The 21953-nt window shown below is 36.8% G+C and overlaps 1 long non-coding RNA gene across 3 annotated transcripts in view; it reads left to right on the top strand.

Moving 5' to 3' along the window:
• The window catches only part of LOC119256754 (uncharacterized), a 50150-nt gene that overhangs the window by 10407 nt on the left and 17790 nt on the right, over nt 1–21953 (top strand). For 2 of the 3 annotated variants that reach the window (XR_005127876.2, XR_008554078.1), the window contains exons 2-4: nt 9573–9688; nt 13983–14170; nt 16193–16253. This is a non-coding gene — a long non-coding RNA (uncharacterized LOC119256754). Of the gene's footprint in view, nt 1–9572; nt 9689–13982; nt 14171–16192; nt 16254–18408; nt 18521–21953 lie in introns of those variants that run through there. The other variant, XR_005127877.2, reaches the window with a different exon arrangement.

Below are 21953 nucleotides of genomic sequence, written 5' to 3'. Positions count from 1 at the left end.
CATTTCTTAAGCAGTGTTAGTCATTGATGCCATACACTGAACAGATCTATCTCTCTTCTTTCTGCGCACACAGCTATGTGACTAAGTCTTACCAATTAATTTTGAGAATGTCATTTCTACATTGGTAGGAGACTCAGTGCTCTGCTTCATTATGGTACTGAAACCAACAAGTGGCATTGGCAATCTTTGACACACTTTGAAACTGAAGTGAGTAGAACCATACTTTCCCTAACATATGATGGACATTAGATTCTGAAGGAAACAATTGTTTAAGCACTCAAGATTTTGAGTTCATTTATTATTGTAGCATGTTGTAAAACAATCTGGTTGATATAACTACTTAAGCCATGAACACAAAAATTATGTTAATAATTCTAATAATGATAATAACTTGAAGAAACATGGATATAATTATATTATATTTCTTACATACATAGTCCATATTAAAAAGATTCTAGGTTTTTTTCAAATATAAATATGATTATAAAAATTTTACTGACAAAATTCTGTCTTAGAATAATCAGTTTAAACTGAAAATTCATTAATTAGAATTTTTTTCTAATTTTGTCTTTTTCCCCCCGACATTAAAAAGTATTGATTTCTAACATGTATCTAGATGAAACAAAATACTGAACTAATTTAATATGCATTCAGTTATAATATTATTAACAGAAATTGAAACTCCATATCTACTAACATTTTTCAGAATAGTATTTTCATAGAACTATCCAGTTAGAATGTTGTGATAGTCTAAGTCATTTGTGTGATGATAAAAGGTGAAATAAACAATGGAATGACAAGGAAAATATTCCAAAAAGTCTTGCTACCTGAGACATTTTTTAGAACAAACATCAACTTTCCAATAGCTTGCACATCAGATTTTCTTTTCTTTCATATACATGATTTATTCTCCTTGAAGCTGTAGGATCTACCTCTTTCTAAATGATGCTAAAAATGCTACTTATCTAAAACTTTTTACTGTATTTTGTTGAATGCATCGGATAATTGGATGCATGCATTTTTGCTCAGTGTTTCTGATTTTGTCAAAATATTTGAATGTATATCAAAACAACATAATTTCTTTGCTGTTTGCTTAATAGACTTCAGGAATTAAAGAGGAAAAATATCTGTCTTCTCAGATGTATGAAATTTAATACCTGGGATAGTGAAAACTAAAAGGAAACCACTTAAAGGCCACCATTCAATGAAGCAAAATTTAAAATTCTGTAGTACAAATGTATTTTTAATTATGTATTTATTTATTTATTTATTTTATTTTATTTTTTTTTTGATAGAGGCATGCTTTATTTATTTGATTGCTGGTTTGCTTGTTTGTTTTGTTTATACATGCACTGGGTACAGTCAGAAGCGCGGGAGGGTGAGAGAATTCACCAGAGCCAGAGCGGGGAGCAGAGCAGACAGAAGGACCGAAGTACACTGCTGAGGGGAGCAGCGGGCGGCAGGAGAGGTCTGCGCACCATGTGGGACCCTCCTCCAGTGGCCGGGGAGCAGCCGGGGATCGAACCGGCGCCGCAGAGGCCGCGGGCAGCTTCGCAACCCAGCGCTCAACCGCTGCGCCACCGGGGAGGCCCCTATGTATTTATTTTTAAATGTTAATTTGTGCACCTGCACATCTCTATAAATTATGACATGTCATATTTCACTTCGTTTCACCATCTGAGTATTTGGGAAATGGCATATAATGAACTATTCTATGGCAATGACAATGTTATTTTAAATTTTCAATCCATAGAATACAGCACTTTGGCAAAAAAAAAAAAAATCCAATGCAGTTTGTGTAAGGTAATATAAACCATAGTGTTTCTTTTCTAGAATCTTATGATGCAAGTGGTTTTACACTTTGTGGAAGGCATGGCTTCTAACAAAAAAAAAACAACTTTGAATTGAGGAATAGGGGAGAACTTAAGAAGTTATGAATACATAATTTCTATTGGCCTGATATCTAGCAGGGATATCACAATTTAACCATAAATGAAGGAACTAATGTAATGAGCGCTTTAATGCAGTGGTGTACATCAAACATTCTTTTTGAAATACAAAGAAAAGAATAAATTAATTATGCTTAGGCATTTGAGAGAAAACTTTATGCCACAAGGTATGGCACTGGGCTTTAAAGAATTACATGGGAGTGGACCATGTGCAAAAGGTTCAGAAAAAAATTATTCAATGTAGATATAGAAATGGATGATTGCAAAATATAGAGCTATGAGCATACAATTCCCAGCATATTTGTTAATCACTCCATGGCTTTGTGATTTGGTCATGTTTGTAGAGACTGAAAAAGAAATAAATAAGGAGAAATGGCAAATGGTTTAAGTGGGATTGTGAAGGGCATTATATTTCATGCTATAGAAACATAACTTATTTCTGTAGACAATTCTCAGTTTTGGAAGATTATCCCAGGAACAAAGTAAAGAAGGTATTGAATGTGGAGAACTTAGAAGCAGGAAGCACTAACTAGAAAATTACTGAGAGGGGAGAATCTGAACTAAGGCAAAGAAATTGTTAACTAACTGAATGAGTGAATTAGTCCGCAACTCTTGAGTCAAGGAAAATAATTACAAAGAATTCAAATGACCAGAAAGTATGGCCAACTCATGGTACTATTGAGGAAAAAGCATTCTTGACTTGGAAGAATATAACTTTTCCAGGCAAATTTAGATTGTGGGAATCTTGAGAGGGTCAAAATAATAAAAGATAAGGAAGAATTAAGACTGATTTGACTAATTTAGCAAGTGTCAATGTTCTGTGAGGGCTGACATGAGAAATGATGTGAGGAGACTGAAAACATGGTGGTCTTATCTTGTTTCTGCTTATCTGGCAACAACAGCAGGGTGGGTTTGTGAAACAATGGGACAAAAATACCCTTACCCATTTTAAATGAGGAAAAAACAAATTTTTCATTAATTGACAGTTGTGTTTTAGAGTGCAGACCCAGAGGTATGTTCTGTCCTTTAAATGACTAGTGTGGTTTAAGGAAATAGAGGAAGATAAAAGCAACATGTCAGCAAAGACCACTGGGTAGGGCAGCAAATTCTCATTTTATAAATCCTTCCATTGCCTTTTAAGAATCAGATTTATTATGTGTTAGAAGTATTACACATGAAAAAGTTTATGCTTTCTATAATGATACTCTTTATAATGGATATCTTTATACAACAAGTCTTAAGATTGATGAGATATGACTAAAAGTCAATTAAATTGCAAATATTCAGCAAATTCTTTCTTGGATACAACCTTTCTATAATCATATATATATATATATATCTTTTTTTACTCACATAAATATTAGACCTGGCATGTAATATTTTCCTTAAATCTAAGAGGTATCATGCAATAATAATATTTCACTCACTTCTTTCATTAATTATTTATTAGGCCTATCATCCTATTTGAGTTCATTTACAGAAATAACTTATTCACCTAAGGAAAAATTAAACTGTACATGACTACAGCAGACAAACAACAGAGCATCCTTCCCCCAGGATTGCATTTCCTAGTTTTCTATGCCTGTGTGCACATCATTCTATCATTTTCTGTAAATCCTCAGATACTTTTGTCAAAGATACTCACTACTCCATTGTGAATTGCATTTACAATAAATGAATAACCTCTAAAAATTAAACTTTGATGGAGATTAATGAATGAATATATTGAGCCTTTCAATACAAAGGAGAAAAACCTGACAAAAAACTTAAAAAAAAAAATGGGAGGTCATTCTTGGAACACCCATAAGTACATAAATTGAAGTTGAACAAATCTCTGATAAAATAAACAGCTGCACTGGCCTTGAAGTTTCACCCCTGGGAAATCAGACCAAAATATTCAGCGCATCTTGGATAACCTATATCTTCTACTCATGCAAATCACATTGGAATGCCAAAAATGTCATTTTCACCTTTTTTAACTGAGAAAATATTTCCTTCATACAATTAAATGAAAAAGATACAATATATTTCTAAAACTCATTGAAAAGAAGTGTAAATAATAAATCAAATGTGCAAATAATGATTAGAAATCAGCAAAACAATTGCAAGACTGATGTTTTCATAAGCAGCTTCATTGTTTCACATTGACATTTTCTAACATGGGATATATATAATTTTGTCCAGATATTTACTATCTGTATGAATATGTCTCAAAAATCCAATCTCCTTCAATCCAATCTCACCTGAATGCTCAAAAATTATACATTTGAAAGCACTTCTGATAAAATGAATAAATGGCAATGTATTCTTCCATATTCAAAATAATCTAGAGTCTTTCATTTTACAAATGAAATCAACATATTATTATTCACCATTATTGTATTTAGGTGATTATATATTATTTTATGGAGAAAGTATTGTTGCATATTTATCTTATCCACGAGTGATTGGTTAGTTTCTTACTGGAAATTTTTAAGTAGTGAATAGAAAACTTATCTCAAAGAAGAATATTTTATTTTTTTTTATTTATTTTTTATTTTTTTTATTTTTTTTTTTTAAAGTGACAGTCTTTTATTTATTTATTTATTTATTTGGTTTATACAAGCACTGGGTACAGTCAGAAGCGCGGGAGGGTGAGAGAATCCACCAGAGCCAGAGCGGGGAGCAGAACAGGCAGAAGGACCGAAGTACACTGCCGAGGGGAGCAGCGGGCGGCAGGAGAGGTCTGCGCGCCATGTGGGATCCTCCTCCGGTGGCCGGGAAGCAGCCGGGGATCGAACCGGCGCCGCAGAGGCCGCGGGCAGCTTCGCAACCCAGCGCTCAACCGCTGCGCCACCGGGGAGGCCCTCAAAGAAGAATATTTTAAAAGATAAGAATAGTTCAAGATTATGTTACTGATCATTTCTGTCTTAAATGACATTTGATGTGGAATTTTGGAGATAATCAACTTCCTCTATTGAGATTACTTTGATGAAGTTCTAAAAATATTCCTTTAAGTCTGTGCATTATGCCCCCACCAACCCCAAGAGTTATTTAAACTTTTTGTTGGCATTTTATTGTTTTGTTGTGAACATGGAGATGCTCTGCAAACAAGTACATTGTGTGTCTAATGCCTATGAGAAGTAATTTAAAGTAAACTTGCTAATCTGGATTTAGATAAGTGTATATTAATAATGGTGGAATATGGATTACTAAAATTAGCATTATGTTTTTTGTTTGATATCAGATTGTGTTTCTATACTTTATAATGCATTTTAGCAATAAGACTAGTCATTTCAATTATTTTTAAAGAAAAAGAATAAGTAGTCTCATTATATGCAATCAATAAACAGATACTATTCTTAATGGTTTTCTGTGAGTTCATTGAATTTAATCTTAATTGTTATCATTTTCTACCTAGTGGCCATTAGTCTTATAAAGACAAAAAAAATGTATAACCAAATTAAAATTTGGGGGGAATTATTATTAAGTACTAAAACTAAAACTAACCAGTGACAGTACAGGCTTGAATAAGACTTGTTCTCTCTAAATGAAGGCATTTATTAGAGATGTGAGGGGACCTTAATAGGGCTGAAGTTGTGATTGTGACATTGTATTGTGATGGTAAATATCATAGCTAATGTCTATTAAAGCTAAGAGAAGATTAACATTGATCAAGCAAGGTGTTGTAAGTGGTTCTATATCTTTAGGCAAAAAGGTATGGGACAGCATAAAGCTATTTAATTTCCTTCACTCAGTTTCCCTACAACATGCGTTTTATTCAGCTTTTCTTAGAAACAGAAGTAAAAGAAAAACAGTGAGACAGGGAAGGGGTAAAAACCAGAGAAGGGTGAGAAAACTTCAAGATTATGTTACTGATCAAGGCTGTTTCAACATAATACTTGATCTGGAATTCTGCAAGTTAATTATTGAGTTGGTTTCTCTGTAGCAAATGGGATGAGTCCTGCAACTGACTCTTAAAGGAACAGTAAAAAAAAAAAAAAACAATAGCTGAGAGTTGTTCTCCAGAAGAATGGGGAAGGAGGGTTTTATTTCCTGATTTCCCCACACACTAGTTGAATTTTGCTCCCAGATTCTTTAAATCCTGAGCACTGCCTGACTCTGTCTACACTCAGGCTGAGCATCCTTTTTGAGCTTCTAAAAATGTTCTGGGACAGAGAAGCCTGGAAAGATGCCATGACATTTCCTGGAGGTGGAAATTTGGAAAACTTCATGCAAATAAACAGTCTCACTGGTGGGCCAAGGTATTGTGGCTTCAGGTACCAGGAAAGGTCGGTTCTACAATCTCTTTCGATGTTTGCGTTTACAGTCACCAATAGCCATTTAACTTTCTACACAATGCATACATTGCTTTATGATATAAATGACACTCTTTTTCAAGTTTTTGTTTTAAATTAAATTTCATCACATATTTCAAGGTTCGTTTTCACCATATGCAATCCACATTGATTGAAAACTCAGTTAATAAAGGAGTAACGTTCCCATGAGAAATGCATTTCTCCGTCTTAATAGTCAAGGCATATCAACTCTTAGATGTCTAGGAATGTATTACAGAGTATGAAATAAACGGGCAAGAGGAAGTATAGTGTAAAGAAATAAATTATCAAATATACATTAAATTAGCATGCATTAAAATATGTCTAAAAAAGTTATCTATAGTCATTTAAAATAAATGAGGCAGGGTAGTCCACCATCATGAGTAGGTTCATGGAGAAAACCAGAGGAAAAAGTGTTGAGGTCAGGGTTAGGGAATTCAGAGTGCTAAAGAAATTCAAACCTGAAATTTGAATTCAGCCCCTACCAATGTGCACTGATCTCCCCATCAAAGCATTTACCTGTCTAGGGGGTAGAAGGAAGACTCCTGGTGTGGAAGAACCACTTCTTTATATATGTCACCTCTAAAGTAAAATTAAGTCTACTTTGCCATCAGTCACATATCAAACCACATTAGCCAGGAGTTTTAGTCTTCAAAATGTCTTTCATTTGATCTAAAACATCTTCCAAATGTAAAACTGTCATTCTATCATTAAAATTCTACACTTGAAGGGTGAACACCCCACACAAATGTGAAGGAGCCACAAACACAGGAGAAGTGGTTCCCTGGATCCACTTCACCAGAGGTGTAAAAGAGGGATGAGTCTAGAAAAGTCTAAGATTTTGTCAGACAGGAAAATTCAGAAAGAAGTTGAATATCAGAGATTAACTGAGATTGAATATTTCATATGTTTGACTAAAGTTGATTCTAGAGTTTATTGATGATCTGAACCAAGAATTTCATTTGAAAGATTATGAAGAGGATAAATTATAGGGAGAAAAGATTACAAGGCTCTTACATGTCAGCACAACTCAGACCCAAACTAGACATCCAAATCCATTTTTCTCAGCAGTATTCTGCCTTCAGTTGCACTATGAGGAAATGACATGTGTCTGTATGGTTATTTGTCCACCTCCCCATCCCTAACTCCATATTACTGTCAACTGACTTCTCTATCAGTAAAATAAATTAATAGATTCTTTCTTTTTTAAGATTTATTTATTTATGCATACAAGAACTGGGGTATAGGCCAAAGGTGTGGGGGGTGAGAGGAGTCACCAGAGACAGAGTGGGGAACAGAACAGGCAGACTGACTGAAATACACTGCTGAGGGGAGCAGCAGGCGAAACAGGAGATGTTTGCTGTGCCACGTGGGTCACCTCCCTGGCCAGGGATCAAGTTCATGTTGCAGTGGCTGTGGACAGCTTCATAGTGTGGCACTTAACCCCTTGTGACACCAGGGAGGCCCAGTAGATTTATTTCTAACATGAACATTTAGTTTATATGCTACCTTCATCTGATTTCCTATAAGGTTCACATCCTTGGAAATTATTATAACATAAGGATTCCTCTCCTCATTTTTTGAATAGTGAACAACAAGTGTCAGATAGAGGCCAGGACAAAAATTGTGTAGCCTCTAAGTAAGTCCTTTCTATCCCTTTAACCTCACAGCGATATAAGGTTGGTGATGTCTTTTACTTTGCCCTGACTCCTTTAACCTCAAGCACATTATTTAAGAGAGCTATGTTTTCATAGCTTTTTTACTAAGAAGAGGTTATTTAGAATGTCAACACCTGTGTATTTATTCTAAAGGTTAACTCAGAACTTAGGGTTAACTTGGAGTGCTTCCTGTCAATTTGGTGGGGTACCTTCTTGAGGACAGAATAAGGCAACTTCTGATCCCAACTCTGCATACTGGCTAGCAACTAATGACTTATTTCTGTGTCCCAAGTGCCAAAGAGAGACTGGAGAACAGTCCAGATGTTGTTCTTGACATCAGTGGTTTTGGTAATTATAGTGCAAAAAAGAGAAATGGTCACAAGTTGAAAACACAAACCAGTTTACTCTTTTTTAAATACAGTCATAATAAAATAATTTGCCTATTAATAATAAAGTAGGTCTAAAGTTAAAGTTATTTTAACGATATTGTCTAAAAGAATGCTTTCCACATAATTCATTAGTGATTTTTAAAGCATATTAAAAGTTGTATATTAATATACATATTTCACCAACAAAGTTGAGGGGCTCCTGCTCAGAAATGTAATTGAGAGATTGTTTTGTAAGCAGGTATTTCAGTACTTAAAATAAAATTTCACAGACTACAAGGAGAAATTAGGTTAAAACTTTCTATTAAGGAAATAATTGCACAAAATTATTTCCATTATTTCTGGTTAATTTTGAAATAATATTTTTAAATTTAAGCTGAAATATGGAAATATGAAATACTATATAAGCTTGCAGTTGGCCTAGAAAGTGTCAAAGGCTGGTGAAATAGAAAAGTTATGTCTTGTTCCAGTGAGTTAGTCTTCATCTCAAAGCAGGGGTTTGCATAAGGAGGTGGAAGTGTACACAATTTCCCTCCAAATTTGAGGTCACTTTCAGCCCTATTAACTAAATTTAATGTCCAAACCTGTATTTAACTGTTACTATCTAAATATACAGCAGAATTCTTAGTCATCTAACACTAAATATTCACTTCCCAAACAACTGACTTCAGTCTGAAGCCCGAAAGAATTAAAAACTTATTTTTGCATAAGATTTTTTAATCAATACTGAGTAATACACCCTTGTATAAAAGAACTGATTTTGACAGATCCTAAATACTATGTTCCATATTTTATTTAAAAAAAATCACATTAATTAATGGAAATATGTAAATCCAAATAGACCTAATGAGTAAATTATGATAATTCAATGTTTTAAATGATACTTTTAAATTTATTTAACTGTAGTGCTAGGTTTAGAAAAGTTTGTTTAGAACCAAAGAAAAGCAGAAGCTATTTATTATATTGCTTATTCTGTGGATTTATTATAGTCCTGCAGTAAGTTGGATGGGTCATCTTTACAATACTGCACCTATGGAGAGACAAGCAAGGTTGACTTACTTCAAATAAACTAATCTTACATGGATACAATACAAACAGGAGCAATATGGGAACTTTATGATGATATTAGACACTTTATAAGCTACCCATCCAGTGTCAAAACCTTCCTTGAAGAACTTGTCTAAAACTTGCCTAAAGGCAAGATTGTTTCAGAACCATCTGAGATGGCAGGTAATTTCTGATTCTTATTTTTGTGTGTTTCAGGGTAGAGGGATATGATGTTGTGTATCATCATGGAGAATGAAACTTATTGTATTGTCTAGAAAATATCAAACTACAAATTATATTGTGAGATGATCCACTGAAGAAATGTGCCCTTGGTGAGCCAAGCTACTGATAAATAAATTATTGAATGAAAAAGAGTATATAAACTCTTTATTCTTTGAAACTTGGGATTCTGCCTATTGATATATCTCTAACATTCATCTATTTAAACCATATAAATGTGACTACTAATGTGCCTCCTTGTCTTTCCCCCCCATCTCTTTATCTTATTGAGGGAGCCTTTGATTTTCAGAAATTCTCCCATTAACCTATTCATCATATTTTTACTCTCATAGAATCCAAAAATTTAATTGATCGTTATTGAATAAACACATTGCAAACTTGCCATATTTCAAGTCCAGTTCAAAGGACATTCACAAAATGTGTTCACAATGGATAAAATAGACTAACAAGGGATGCCTGATGCACTAAGATAACATGGACACACCCAGGGTTCACTATGGGAAGGAAAACTATCTCCTGAGAAATCAGTTTTCCAATAGGGATGAGGGTTTTCTTTCTGCACCAACTTCTCCTTTTCTACCTATATTTTAAAATAGAAATAATGATCAAGAATAGCAGAGATTGAAACTTGGCTTCATGAAAAATAACCTTTGCAAAGACAATTTTATAGAGTCTTTACTAAAACTAAGTGGGTGAGCACAAACTGAATACTTCTACTTAGAAATTAATAGACTGATATGCTTCTAGATCTTAGTAACAGATGTCTCCAGTTAAATTGACATGACATGAATTGTACTTTCAGTTACTTCAACGATGGTGCCTCCATCTTTTAAGGATTATTCTACATTGGCACCTTTATACTAACTTGGCATTGATCCCCTAAATGTCCTTGGCTCAGTAATGATTTACAATAAACTTCTAGGCCAACACAGGCAGAATCTTGGCTTTTACAGAACTTGACTTTGCCCACTTTGGGATATGTGTTATAATAAGCAGATGCACTTCTTATTTTTTTTATTATTAATAATTTAACACATTTGTTCATGTTAACTAAACCTCAAGTTTTTAAACGAACTTTTTTTGGCAGAGTTAACATCAGTTTGTTCGAACATCTTTTTAATGCCAGAAAAGTTATGATGTCTTAAAAAACATACAAAAAAGAAGAAATAAGGAATGAGAGGAAGAACAAGGGGGAGACAAAATTGTAAGGACTGAAATTAAATGGCCTAGCTTTTTGGTAATTCACTGCCAATTATTTAGGTAACATATAGCATATTCCTTGAGTGTTTTCCTTAGTCATGGTAGCAGTGAAAAACAAAAAAAAAAAAGTGCTAAATGGTAAATGACTAAATTTTAGCATTCTATTTTCACTTTTTTTATGTATCTGTACCTGCATTGTATCATTTGATCTTTTATACCAAGCAAATGTGCTTACTTAATGGTACTTCTAACATTTAATTCACCTTTATATCAATTTATTTTATACCCAAGTCATTCAAAATGTAAATTCAGAAATGTGCACCTCAGGTTGATGTCATCTAAGTCAGGTTTGAATGATTGGGCTGCCTTTTTTTATTTAGATATTATTAATTTATTTTTTGCATAGAAGAACTGGGGTGGAGGATAGAGGTGTGGGGAGTGAGAGGACTCACCAGAGACAGAGTGGGGAGCAAAAAAGGCATATTGACTGAAGTACACTGCTGAGGGGAGCAGCAGGCAAGACAGGAGAGGTCTGCTGCTCCATGTGGGTAGCTCCCTGGCCAGGGATCAAAGTCAAGCCCTGGTGGTGGGCTCTGGTGGTGGGCTGTATCTGCAGTAGCAGTGAGACTTAACCCCTAGGCCACCAGGGAGGCCCTGATCAGACTCTCTCTGTCTTCTTGTGCACAAATGACATTGCCCTTTTATAGAGACAGTGTCTGGGTGTCACAAATGTGCAGAGATCTGAAGTATTGTTGGGTAAACAATGAAGCTGTGCGAAGTCAACTTTTACACCTTCTGATTGAAGAATGTGAAGGTGCATGGTAACTGCAGCAGTGGCTGTAGTCCTGTGGACTAAAATAACTGAGGAGGCATTTAACATTCCTTGATGTTTAGTCTAATCGCTAAGATTCAGATAACTGCTGTTTCTCCCATATCCTAGCAGGACTTATATTTTTACTACTGAGACAACACAAATTCTTATCTGTGTGGCATCTATTTATTTAAAAAATAATTATTTTTTAATTGGGGTATCATTAGAGCTCCCCCTTGAAGTATTCCCACTCACCACCAAATTACCCATAATCTGCCACCTTCTTCCGCTGGGCTTCCTTCCCTCTGTTCTTACCCCTCTACCATCTGGATAATTGCTCTTAAATTCATTAGGAAATATGACACCCAGACACTCAGATGTGTATTAACTATACCCACGATTGGGAGTGCTGTGTCTGTTATTGCTATGCATTTAAATTGAAAGGCAACTTCAATTTAGTGCTATTTTTGGCAATTTTATTTCTTATGAGGAAACTAGAAGATAGGAGCTGTCTCACTACGTTTTTATTTTTTTTTTCATTTTTTTTTTTATAGAGGCATGTTTATTTATTTGTTTGTTTGTTTTTGTTTATACATGCACTGGGTACAGTCAGAAGCACGGGAGGGTGAGAGAATTCACCAGAGCCAGAGCAGGGAACAGAGCAGGCAGAAGGACCGAAGTACACTGCTGAGGGGAGCAGTGGGTGGCAGGAGAGGTCTGCGCACCATGTGGGACCCTCCTCCGGTGGCCGGGGAGCAGCCGGGGATTGAACCGGTGCCACTGAGGCTGCGGGCAGCTTCGCAACCCAGCGCTCAACCGCTGCGCCACCGGGAAGGCCCTCACTACGTTTTTAAACCTGATGTCCAGGATTCATTTTATTTCTCCAGGAATTCCATCAGGCTTGTCTGTCCTGCAATCAGAAAGTAACTACATTTCTATATGATAAAAACAGTTGTTTAATACACTGCTGTCTGATTAAAAAGGGATAAATGAAAACACTTGAAATATAAACCCTGACTTGACTTGAAGAATTTCTTTTTTTTTCTTTCTTTTTTTAAATTTATTTATCCACACAGGAACTGGGGTATGGGCCAGAAGTGTGGGGGGCTGAGAGGATCCACCAGAGACAGAGCGGGGAACAGAACAGGCAGACTGACTGAAATACACTGCTGAGGGAAGCAGCAGGCAAGACAGGAGTGGTCTGTTTTGCCACATGGGTTAGCTCCCTGGCCAGGGATAGAACTCATGCTACAATGGCTGCAGATAACTTTTTTTTTTTTTAAAGATTTATTTATTTATTCATACAAGCACTGGGTACAGTCAGAAGCATGGGAGGGTGAGAGAATTCACCAGAGCCAGAGCGGGGAACAGAACAGGCAGACCGACGAAACATACTGCTGAGGGGAGCAGCGGGCGGCAGGAGAGGGCTGCACGCCATGTGGGACCCTCACCAGGCCTGGGGATCGAACAGGTGCTGCAGAGGCTGCGGGCAGCCTCACAGCCCAGCACTCAACCGCTGGCTGCAGATAACTTAATTGGTTGCATCTTAACCCCATGCATGCACCACCAGGGAGGCCCCCTTGACTTGGAGAATTTATATAACTTGAAATGTACTAAAAATTCAAGATGCATATAATTTTAAAAAATTAACATTTGAAAATACGGCAAAGATTGGGTGGCATGACCTTCCCATGCCAGACTAGAGCATTAGTTAACACGGTTATTTCATTTTCCATGGAACTATATCTACTTGACTTTCAATTCACTATTTCATCAGAGGCCAGATGCTGCAAAATGGTGTAAACATTTTCTTTGGAGATTTCTTGGGAAAGAGGCTATAACCTTAGAGATTATGTGTTATTGCTGATTAGGATGACAACTTGTTTTGGTCTACCATGCAATCTTATTCTAAGACTCTCCTCTGGTCCAATGTTCAGCGCTGCCTGGCCTGACATTCCTCACTGCTGTGCTGACTGCTGTGTTGCCGTGTCTGCTGGGACCTCGAAATCTTCACCTTTGCAAACTTCCAGACCCTATGACCTTCACTAGTCCTGTCATTAACTCTCCTTTATCCCAACTTCTCTCCCAACTTGTCTCTCTCCTTTGTAAATAACCCCCCTGTAGTTGAACCCTGAGCCTGAGTGTTCTTCCAGCTGAGTGCAGGGGTGAGAACCTATAGACGGTGACCTGTCCCCTATCTTGACTGTCCTTTGACCTGTACTGCAGGGCTTCCACAGTGCTTCAGTGTAACTGGCTGTAAGAGACAATATTGATTTTGTGCCCTATCTCCTGGACCCCTGTGTTCACCTGAAATTCACTTGTTTCTGGCTCATTCATAGCTTCTCAACTTGTGCCTATGTATTTTCTGATTCTAGGCTTGTGAACTTTTCCCAGCTAATCATTGATCCTCAGCCTTAGGCAGGAGCAAAGAAGGACTTAGAAATGGGGAGTTAATGCCACTTAGACAACTGTCAACCAATGGAAGATGAGAGTAGGTGAGGAAATGCTCTGGTGTATTTTGTTGCCTCGGAAAAGATTCTGAAGCATGTTCCAGATGTCCCAGGTAAGACTGAACACAGAAGTCTTAACTCATTGCACACTGTCATTCTCCATACCCTGTTACACTTGCCCCACTTTCATCTGTTTTCTGAAAGCAATTTTTGAATAGACTACCTGCTCCCAAATCTTTGTCTCAGAGTCTGCTTTTGAAGTAACCCAAAAGTTACTTAACAATGACAGGAGCTTGGCAATGAGTCAGAAGGATTTCATTCTCATAAGGGTACCTAACTTGATGAAGACATAAGGATCAGGGCCTCCCCTGGTGGCGCAGGCAGTTGAGTGTTGCACTATGAAGATGTCCGTCAGCCTCTGCAGCGCTGGTTCGATCCCGGCCTGCCGAGAGGCTCCCACATGGCGCAGCAGACCTCTCCTGTCTCGCCTGCTGCTCCCCTCAGCAGTGTATTTCCTCAGTCTGCCTGTTCTGTTCCCTGCTCTGTCTCTGGTGAATCCTTTCACCCTCCTGCATATCTGGCCTGTACCCCAGTTCTTGTATAAATAAATCTTTAAAAAAAAACATCTCTTAAAGTTTCAATTAAATCGACTTGGTCAATAATACGTGTAAAGTTCTCTTTATCTTATTGACATTTGCCTAATTATTATATTAATTCCTGAAAAGGGACTCTTGAAATCCCCACCTATAATTGAGATTTTTCAGTTATGCTATTCATTTATAATAGTTTTTCTATTATGTTTTCAAACTATTGAAGTTATTGTGTGCATACATATTAGTAAATATGAAATAGCTAGCATTGTCCATGATGATATTTTCTGAAGTTCATTATGGATGAAAGCCTTTTTTTAAAGTTTTTTTTTAATTTATTTATTATGCATACAAGAGGAGGGGTACAGGCCAGAGGTGTGGGGGGTGAGAATTTGCACCAGCGACAGAGTGGGGAACAGAACAGGCAGAGTGACTAAAGTACACTGCTGAGGGGAGCAGCGGGTGAGTCAGGAGAGGTCTGCTGCTCCATGCTTAAGGTAAATTTCTTCAAAACAGTGTGGTGTAGCAGCATCTTACATTTTTATCCAATTTTACAATATCTAACATTTAAGAATATTTTAAATATGTATTTAATGTAATCAACAACACAGTTACATGTAAAACTACCATGTTGACGTTGACATGCTTACTACTTGTCCAATCATTTTTTCCATTTTTTTCCTCTTTTGTTTTCAATTAATTCAACATGTTTGTTTTTAGGTTACATTTTGTCTCCAATATGACTTTTTAGCTAACCTCTTGTTTTATAATTGATAAGTTGTCATGGTATAAGGCATGATCCAGATATTTACAAACAACTGAATATAACAAGAAAAAATGTGAGATTATCACTGAGTAGAAAATACTTGCATGTTATTAATTTTAAATGTTGCAGTTCTTCAGAAACAAGAAAAAATGTGAGATTATCACTGAGTAGAAAATACTTGCATGTTATTAATTTTAAATGTTGCAGTTCTTCAGAAGCTAAGGAAAACAGGCGGGTTTTTGCAGTAAAGCCAAATTTCATGAAGTAACTGGGCTATGATGTGGACTTAAATGTTGAGTAATATGATTTACATGTTACAAAAAACACCAAAATAGCCACCATCCCACAATTTAGGGGGAGCATTAACTGTTAAATTATATTTGTCTCATAATAAACTAGCAGTTGTCATTTAGATCCTTCTAAAGTAACATGGGATTTCATAGAATATTAAAATTCAATAGCACTTCATCAAAATTTCATTTTCAGTAAATCCAATTTTCTCATTCTTATAAAAGTTGCCCACAGTGTTAAATAAACAAGAAACAGCCTTCTAGAAGATGTTTGGTCCTGTTTCCATTTATTTTTAAAATTTGATCTTTCTTCAAAAAATAAGTTTTACTGTCATTATGAGAAAATGTGAAGATATCTTCAATTTGGATTTTCTTAGATTCCTTATTTTTTAAAAAAAACAATGAATTTGAGAATATTTCTAGGTTTTTAGTTCAGTTTGAAAGAATGTGATTTTGAGAGTTAATCCTATGACCACTCACTCTCCCCAGGCATTTACAGGATGCAGTTTGGCTGCAGTGAAGTATCATCAGCAACAGCAGAGCTTCTGAGGTGAGAGAGAGTGTTGATTTGGGCACCCAGCCTCTCATCAGCTGGACAGATCTTACCAGTCTCTAGGTTGCTGCCAATTATGTGACAATTCTGAATATCTGTTCCCAAAATGCTTGCCTAAGATACATGTTGGGGAAATTCTAGGTAGGGAAATAAATGAATGAGTAACATTTTATTTATTTTTTTTAAAGATTTATTTATTTACGCATACAAGAGCTGGGGTGTAGGCAAGAGGTGCGGGGGAGGAGGGAAGGTGGTCAGAAGATTCACCAGAGACAGAGTGGGGAACAGAACAGGCGAATTGACTGAAATACACTGCTGAGGGGAGCAGCGGGCGAGACAGGAGAGGTCTGCTGCGCCATGTGGGTCAGTTCCCTGGCCGGGGATCGAATTTGTGCTGCAGTGGCTGGCGATAGCTTCATAGTGCTGAGACTTGAACATTTGGGTCACCAAGGAGGCCCTGAATGAGTAACTGGATATCATTTTAGAAGATGCTTTTAAGATATTGTTTCCAAATGTTAAATACAGCATACTGAGATAGAAGGGAAATTTTCTTTGATTATTCAGCCTTTCAAGACAACAAAGGGCACTATAGGTAGATGAAGAGTAGTACCCTTGGGCACCCAAGGTACATGCTGCTGTACTAGAAAGCAGAGAACCCCCGATGCGATCGCTTTATTTGTACCCACGACGCAAGGTTTATATATAGTTAATTCATGTTTGCATGTGGATCCCACCATTTGTGTGCAATGTGGCAGAGGGAGCATTCAGAGGTTGGGCCAGTTATTTACCTTTCTAGCTTTCACTTGAGAGAACCAGGAGGGTTAACACAAAAAGTGTCCATTGCAGTTTCTAGGCTGAATAATTATTAATGATTGCCATTATTTTAATCATCTTATTATCATCGATTACTCTAACATGGTTTTTGGACAACAATTTTTGAGAAGATTAATATTCCACTTCTCAGGACAAAACATTAATGCTGATCCTTAGTATTTGGAAGGTTTTACTTTATCTCTCTCTTTGCCCATGTTTTCCTTATTGTTTAGTTTACATTTTCCCTTTACTCAGAGGTTTTGGTCCTGGACGGTGGCTCTGATGTACTGCTCAAGTTCACACCACAAGTTGTGGGCATTGCCTGGATGGCTCCTAGTTTCTTCCTTTTAAAAATAAATCAAATTCATGACTGAGGTTGATAGGAGGGCTGCTGTCCATTGGCAAATAGCATCACAACCACAGGCCTCTTATTAAAACTCGAGAGAAAATGGTGATTACTAGTGTTTGTGGCCAAATTCTGCTCATGTCTACCCACTGGGTTTGTTTGGATGCCAAGAAATTACAGACTCTATGACTTGAATCAAGATCCAATACTAAACTTTAGAAGTCATTTTTTAACAAGATTCATTTATTTATGCATTCTTTAGCAAAAACTTTGCTGCAAAAGAATACTGGGAAGCATCCCTTTCACCAAGTTCATGAAATTATCTTACTGGTGAGAATTCCAAATGAGTTTTCTGATCTTGAGATGTAGAAACAATGTCCCAAAATATCATCAGCAAGATAAGTGTGGCTCTTGATTTTAAAGGAATGTCTTCAGTCTTTATTTCTTTGGGGTTTTTTATTATTTTAAAGATTTATTTATTTATGCATACAAGAACTGGCGTGTAGACCAGAGGTGCAGGGGGTGAGAGCATTCACCAGAGACAAGAGTGGGGAATAGAACTGGCAGATCTACTGAAATATACTGCTGAGGGGAGCAAGCGGTCTGCTCCTCCAAGGCAGGAGAGGTTTGCTACGCCTTGTAGGCTGCTCCTGGCCCACATGGGGGATCAACTCCTGCCACATTCGTTGGTAATAGCTTGATAGCTCTGTCTTTAACTCTGCATCACCAGGGATGCCCAGGAATGCTTTTAGTCTTAACTTAGCCACCCAACTCAATCTCCTCGCTTCCAGCCTAACCATTCCAGTTGATTGCAAAAATGGAAGAAATTTCCTTACTAACCCTATCTGAAACATGTTGTGTCACGCCAGTCCTCCCACTTTGCTTAGTACTTAGTTTCCTTTCAAAGTGGATTCAGTATATTTTTTAATCTGATAATTTCAATTTAATAATATATATATATATATATATATATTTTTTTTTTTTTCCTTTCAGGCTTTGTCAAGAATTTAAAGCCAATGATTTTCATGGAAGACAAGCCCATGTTTAATTTCTGGTATGCATCTGACAAGAGGGAAGTCATTTCTGTATATGAATGTCTCTTTCATGTTCCCATAAAAACCTTCAAATTTCATATTTCATAACTTTTTAACTAAGGCCAAACTAAGGAATTATTATCTTCCAAGAAGCATATGGTAGTGGACTTTCCTTTTAATTGAGTATATGATAGAATTTTCAAACTTTCTAATAAGGAAGTCTTTTTACTATGACCAAATAGATACTCTGTCACTATACCCATGACTATACATATGCATATATATGTATATATGTGTATATATATATGTATATATATGTATATATGTATACACATATATACATATATATATATATATAAAACCTCTGCCATCTCAGCATCAGCAAAAGGATGACTAATAATCAGAAAAAAAGAATAATCCATTTAATGTTAATAATAACTCCCTATTTGGACTTAATTCATTTGACAACCTGTATTTAGACTGTAAACCTCAGATAGCAATGATTTTATCTGTTTTAGTCAACATCAAATCCCCAGCTCAGGATACAATTCCTCATGTGTACTGGTTGCTAAATAACATATGACGAATGACTCCCATCCTCAAAATCTATGCTATTAGTTTAAATATAATCTGCCTCTCATGCACAGATCACATTCTTCTGCCTCTGTATTTTTACTCATTTTATATATATATACACACACTCATTTATATATGTATATTTTTATTATACATATATATACAGTGTTTAACAATTTATAAAGATATTTAATTACCAAATTTTCTCATCTGAGACTCTGAATGGAACTAGCCTTTATTGTCACCATTTTATTGATAATCACAATTAGATCAGGTGTGATAGGGTAACATCCATCTAAAGAGGTGGGATACTAGAGTTCTGAATCACTGTTGTAAACCAATATTACTCTAATAAAAGAATTTACAAAGAAAAAAATGAAAAGCTCATCAGCTGAGAAAGGGAGGAGAAAATGTTTGAGGAAAGTATAAAACTCTTAGGGGAATATAAGCAAAAATACCTATTGAGGGCTTACTATACAATAGCTAAGCTATGGAAACAACCCAAATGCCCAAAAATAGATGACTGGATCAAGAAGATGTGGTACATATACACCATGGAATATTACTCAGCCATCAAAAAAGATAAACTCATGCCATTTGCAGCAACATGGATGGCGCTGGAAGGGATCATGCTCAGTGAAATAAGCCAGAAAGAAAAAGAAAAATACCGGATGGTCTCACTCATAGCAGGAATCTAGAAAACCTAAATAAGGGACCAGGAAAAAGACTAAATTAATACAAAGTAAAAATCAAAATCAACAAACAACTAAACCAGAGACACACTACAGTGGGGGGGTGGTAGGGAGAGGAAGGATTAGGGTCAAAATAAGGGGGGGGTGCAGTTGTATGGGGAATATAACCAAAATGAAAATGCATACAATGTGCAAAAATGAAAAATGATGTGAGAATTATATAAAATAAAATATTTAAAAAAAGAAAAAAATAAAAGAAAGAGTTTTGCTTTGGTCCACCCTGGAATCATATGGTACATAGCCGTGGAGCTGCTAATACCAACCTTTCCAAACATGCAGAAAAGTGTGAAAATAAAACCAACACAGAAAAAACCAGCCCAAATATGGAATGAGAGATGTAAAATTCTCACATTACCTTTTTTTGTAACTTTTTTTATTGAGGTAACATTTGTTTACAGCACCGTATATGATGTCGGAGCACAGGCTCACATCTCTTTAAACATAGGTTACCACATCCACCAGCAAAGCTCCCCCATAGTCCACTGAACTCCCTCCCTTTTGCCCCCCAACCTCGACACACACTTCCAGCCTTGCCTCTGCTCTGTAGTTAGGTTTCTAGGGAACTTAGCAGGTGATGTTAAGTGAAATAAGTCAGAAGGGGAAACACAAATTGTTGATGATTTCACTCAGATGTGGAATATAAAGAAGCAAAGCAAAGGAACTGAAAAAAACTAAATGAAATCACATTATCTTTGGCCAGGCTTGAATGCAGAGTCCCGCCCCACCCCCCAAGCTTTCCTATTACCCAAGAGAACAAGTTCCTCTGCTGATTCATGTTTGTTTGTTTGATTTTCTTTTTCTTTTTTTTTTTTTTTTGCCATTTACAGTCAAAAATAGTAGTTAATAATCAGATACTTGAGAAGTCACGTGTTGATTTTTTTTTAAAGATTTATTTATGCATACAAGAGCTGGGGTACAGGCAGAGACGTGGGGGGTGAGAGGATTCACCAGAGACAGAGTGGGGAACACAACAGGCAGACTGACTGAAATACACTGCGGAGGGGAGCAGAGGGCAAGAAAGGAGAGGTCTGCTGAGCCATGTGGGTAGCTCCCTGGCTGGCCGGGGATTGAACTCATGCTGCAGAAGCTGTGGACAGCTTCATAGTGTGGTGCTTAACCACTTGCACCACCAGGGAGGCCCCAAGTGTTGGATTTTAAAGTAGGAATTCTTAAAATGACCAGAAACGCTGTATGAAATGAACAATCTAGCAATTTGTTTATCAGGATGGGTTTTGGTGTCAGACGAGTGAGTCTGACTCTTGGCTACTCCACTTGGTGAGATGTGCAACACGTGGGTTTACTTAACCTCTCAGAACCTCATGAAAAGAGCTACATGCATTAAGTCCTATACCAGTAGTGTATACACATTATCTTAATCAAATCTCACATTTACCCAGTGAAGTATCATTTTTTTTTTTCATGATAGAGAGTGAGGTTAATAATAGCAGGGTTTGGGCCTCCCCTGGTGGCACAGGCAGTTGAGTGCTGTGAAGCTGTCTGCAGTCTCTGCAGCGCTGGTTCCATCCTGGCCGGCTGGCGAGAATCCCACATGGTACAGCATACCTCTCCTGCCGTGCCCGCTGCTCCCCTCAGCAGTGTTTTTCATCAGTCTACCCATTCTGTTCCCCTCTCTGCCTCTGGTGAATCCTCTCACCCTTCCACGAATCTGGACTGTATCCCAGTTCTTATATAAATAAATAAATAAATCTTAAAAAAATAATAGCAAGGTTAATAATCAGCATAACATTCCACAAGCAGTAAGGTGGTATTAAACCCATGATTCTATCAAAAACCTAAGGGACCATAATTTTCAGTTCACTTGGGAAAATTCTAGTTTATGTCAGTTGAAACCTGCATTCTGTCTAATTAGGCCACTTTTTCACTTACAAAACAAGCCTCAATTTGGACAATATGGTCAATGTTAACAGTTTGGGCTCCCCAAGATGTGGACTCTGAAGGTAGAGACTAGTCTGCAAAGAATTTACTGGGAATATTCTCTGGATCTACCAGAGGGGAAGGGAAAAGAAGCAAGAATCTGCCCACAGGGAACTCTGAAGCTGGAGTGGCCCTTCACAGCTATTCCTTTTGGAGCAAGGGGCTGTGAGAATTATCCCATGCACTGCAAGGGGTCTGGGCCCAAGAATGAGAATTATGTTGGAGAAAACAGTGCTTCTCA

This window comes from Talpa occidentalis, unplaced genomic scaffold (genome assembly GCF_014898055.3).
Source record: "Talpa occidentalis isolate TD23 unplaced genomic scaffold, MPIMG_talOcc4v2.1 talOcc4.4, whole genome shotgun sequence".
NCBI lineage: Eukaryota > Metazoa > Chordata > Mammalia > Eulipotyphla > Talpidae > Talpa > Talpa occidentalis.
Note: the sequence above shows the minus strand (reverse complement) of the source record. Positions and strands in the feature narration are given on the sequence as shown.